General features: G+C 48.3%; 1 long non-coding RNA gene across 1 annotated transcript; it reads right to left on the minus strand.

The window, feature by feature from the left end:
• Positions 1–81: 81 nt before the first annotated feature.
• On the minus strand, positions 82–3878 carry LOC124030048. Its single transcript, XR_006837889.1, has 3 exons — positions 3772–3878; positions 570–625; positions 82–220 (listed from the first exon to the last, which is right to left on the minus strand). It is a non-coding gene; the product is annotated as an uncharacterized LOC124030048 (long non-coding RNA).
• Positions 3879–4178: the final 300 nt, after the last annotated feature.

Here is a 4178-nt window from a genome sequence, read left to right on the forward strand (position 1 = left end):
GTCTGTTAAATGACTAACATGTTAATGTAACTGAGTCTCTGGATAAGAACGTCTGTTAAATGACATGTTATTGTAATATCTTACGTGAGGAAGTCCCTGACGTCCTCTACAGTGAGTTCTCCGGTGGTGTCCAGGCTGACGTCAGCCATACTAAGGGGGGAGTCCAGAGGGGAGAGGGGAGGCGGGGAGGACAGGCCACACTGGGGGTCCTCGGTTAACCCTGGGGATCAGGGGTTAGAGGTCAGACTGAGGCAATGTGAAAGGGGATCGGTTGACAGCCAGCTAGTAACTGTTAGTGTAACAGTATAACTTTAGGCCGTCCCCTCGCCCGTACCCGGGCGCGAACCAGGGACCCTCTGCACACATCAACAACAGTCACCCACGAAGCATCGTTACCCATCGCTCCACAAAAGCCGCGGCCCTTGCAGAGCAAGGGGAACTACTACTTCAAGGTCTCAGAGCAAGTGACGTAACCGATTGAAACGCTATTTAGCGCGCACCGCTAACTAAGCTAGCCGTTTCACATCCGTTACATTAGCAGAAGGACCAATGAGAAGCATTCCACGTACCTTCAGCCTGGTTCCAGTGAGTTCCGTTGGCCCGGAGAGGCATGGCTGCGTCGTCACTATGGAGACAAAGAACAGCATCAGAGCAGTAGCTCACTGTGTTGTTGATACTGGGGCGGCGTAGCCTAGTGGTTAGCGCGTTGGACCAGTAACCGCAAAGGTTTCTAGATCAAATCCCCGAGCTGACAAGGTAAAAATCTGTCGTTCTGCCCCTGAACAAGGCAGTTAACCCACTGTTCCTAGGCATTGAAAATAAGAATTTGTTCTTAATTAACTGACTTGCCTAGTTAAATAAAGGATAAATACATTAAAATTGAGCATCTTGATCTTAATGAGGAAGACAAGGCTTGAGGAGCCTTCTTTCGGTCCAGGAAACAATGGCGACCTGGTGTTAGTGTGTAGTGACCTGGTGTTAGTGTGTAGTGACCTGGTGTTAGTGTGTAGTGACCTGGTGTTAGTGTGTAGTGACCTGGTGTTAGTAGTGACCTGTTAGTGTGTAGTGACCTGCGTTAGTGTAGTGACCTGGGTGTTAGTGTGTAGTGACCTGGTGTTAGTGTGTAGTGACCTGGGTGTTAGTGTGTGTAGTGACCTGGTGTTAGTGTGTAGTGACCTGTGTTAGTGCAGTGACCTGCGTTAGTGCAGTGACCTGGTGTTAGTGTAGTGACCTGCGTTAGTGTGTAGTGACCTGGGTGTTAGTGTGTAGTGACCTGGTGTTAGTGTGTAGTGACCTGGTGTTAGTGTGTAGTGACCTGGTGTTAGTGTGTGTAGTGACCTGATGTTAGTGTGTGTAGTGACCTGGTGTTAGTGCGTAGTGACCTGGTGTTAGTGCGTAGTGACCTGGTGTTAGTGTAGTGACCTGGTGTTAGTGCGTAGTGACCTGGTGTTAGTGCGTAGTGTGTAGTGACCTGGTGTTAGTGTGTAGTGACCTGGTGTTAGTGTGTAGTGACCTGGTGTTAGTGTGTAGTGACCTGGGTGTTGTGTGTGACCTGGTGTTAGTGTGTAGTGACCTGGTGTTAGTGTGTAGTGACCTGGTGTTGTAGTGCGTAGTGACCTGGGTGTTAGTGCGTAGTGACCTGGTGTTAGTGTGTAGTGACCTGGTGTTAGTGTGTAGTGACCTGGTGTTAGTGTAGTGACCTTGGTGTTAGTGTAGTGACCTGGTGTTGGGGTGTGTAGTGACCTGGTGTTAGTGTGTGTTAGTGACCTGGTGTTAGTGTGTAGTGACCTGTTAGTGTAGTGACCTGGTGTGTGTGTAGTGACCTGGTGTTAGTGTAGTGACCTGGTGTTAGTGTGTGTAGTGACCTGGATGTTAGTGTGTAGTGACCTGGTGTTAGTGTGTAGTGACCTGGGTGTTAGTGTGTAGTGACCTGCGTTAGTGTGTAGTGACCTGGTGTTAGTGGTGTGTAGTGACCTGATGCGGTGTGTAGTGACCTGCGTTAGTGTGTAGTGACCTGGTGTTAGTGTGTAGTGACCTGGTGTTAGTGTGTGTAGTGACCTGGTGTTAGTGTGTGTAGTGACCTGGTGTTAGTGTGTGTAGTGACCTGCGTTAGTGTGTAGTGACCTGGGTGTTAGTGTAGTGACCTGGTGTTAGTGTGTAGTGACCTGAGTATTGTATGTAGTAACCGCAGTGGTCTGGTGTTAGTGCCAACCGTATGTGACCTGCGTTGGTGCGTAGTGACCTGAGTATTAGTGCGTAGTGACCTGGTGTTAGTGCGTAGTGACCTGGAGTATTAGTGCGTAGTGACCTGGTGTTAGGGCGAGTGACCTGGTATTAGTGCCAAACCTGTAGTAATATGAGCCTGGTATTATGTGTGTAGTGACCTGTATTTAGTGTGTGTAGTGACCTGGGTGTTAGTGTGTGTAGTGACCTGGTATTGTTAGTGTGTGTAGTGAGTAAACCTGAGTAGTGTAGTAACCCAAAAGCTGTGTAGTGACCTGGTATTGCGTATGTAGTGACCTAGTATTAGTATTAATATGGTGACCTGTATTAGTATTGACCTGGTGTTAGTGTGTGTAGTGACCTAGTATTAGTGTGTGTAGTGACCTGGTGTTAGTGTGTGTAGTGACCTGGTATTTAGTGTGTGTAGTGACCTGGTGTTAGTGTGTAGTGACCTGGTGTTAGTGTGTAGTGACCTGATGTTAGTGTGTAGTGACCTGGTGTTAGTGTAGTGACCTGGTGTTAGTGTGTAGTGACCTGGTGTTAGTGTGTGTAGTGACCTGGTGTTAGTGTGTGTAGTGACCTGAGTGTTAGTGTGTAGTGACCTGGTGTAACCTGTATTGTGTGTAGTGACCTGGTTAGTGTGTGTAGTGACCTGATGTTAGCGTGTAGTGACCTGGTGTTAGTGTGTAGTGACCTGATGTTAGTGTGTAGTAACCTGGTGTTAGTGTGTAGTGACCTGGTGTTAGTGTGTAGTGACCTGGTGTTAGTGTGTAGTGACCTGGTGTTAGTGTGTAGTGACCTGTGTTGGTGTAGTGACCTGGTGTTAGTGTAGTGACCTGTGTTAGTGTGTAGTGACCTGGTGTTAGTGTAGTGACCTGGTGTTAGTGTGTAGTGACCTGGTGTTAGTGTGTAGTGACCTGGAGTTAGTGTGTAGTGACCTGGTGTTAGTGTGTGTAGTGACCTGGTGTTAGTGTGTAGTGACCTGGTGTTAGTGTGTGTGACCTGGCGTTAGTGTGTAGTGACCTAGTATTGTGTAGTGTAGTGACCTGGTATTAGTGTGCAGTGTAACCTGCGTTAGTGTAGTGACCTGGTGTTGTGTAGTGACCTGAGTGTTAGTGGTGTGTAGTGACCTGGTGTTAGTGTGTGTAGTGACCTGGTGTTAGTGTGTAGTGACCTGGTGTTAGTGTGTAGTGACCTGGTGTTAGTGTGTGTAGTGACTGGTGGTGTAGTGAGTGTGTGTAGTGACCTGGTGTTAGTGTGTAGTGACCTGGTGTTAGTGTGTGTAGTGACCTGGTGTTAGTGTGTGTAGTGACCTGGTGTTAGTGTGTAGTGACCTGGTGTTAGTGTGTGTAGTGACCTGGTGTTAGTGTGTAGTGACCTGGTGTTAGTGTGTAGTGACCTGGTGTTAGTGTGTAGTGACCTGGTGTTAGTGTGTAGTGACCTGGTGTTAGTGTGTAGTGACCTGGTGTTAGTGTGTAGTGACCTGGTGTTAGTGTGTAGTGACCTGGTGTTAGTGTGTGTAGTGACCTGGTGTTAGTGTGTAGTGACCTGGTCTCCAGAGGTCTCTCCAGCTCCACAGTACACAGAGGTTCTGTGATGACTTTAGCTGACAGGGAGAAACGCTGGTACTCTGATGGAGAGATCAGGTAGAACCCTACACACAGAGAGAGAGAGAGAGCTCAGGTAGAACCCTACACACACAGAGAGCTCAGGCAGAACCCTACACACACAGAGAGATCAGGTAGAACCCTACACACACAGAGAGCTCAGGTAGAACCCTACACACACAGAGAGCTCAGGTAGAACCCTACACACACAGAGAGATCAGGTAGAACCCTACACACACAGAGAGATCAGGTAGAACCCTACACACACAGAGAGGTAGACCCTACACACACAGAGAGATCAGGTAGAATCCTACACACACAGAGAGATCAGGTAGAACCCTACACACA

The sequence above is a fragment of the Oncorhynchus gorbuscha genome, unplaced genomic scaffold (assembly GCF_021184085.1).
Source record: "Oncorhynchus gorbuscha isolate QuinsamMale2020 ecotype Even-year unplaced genomic scaffold, OgorEven_v1.0 Un_scaffold_9022, whole genome shotgun sequence".
Lineage (NCBI taxonomy): Eukaryota > Metazoa > Chordata > Actinopteri > Salmoniformes > Salmonidae > Oncorhynchus > Oncorhynchus gorbuscha.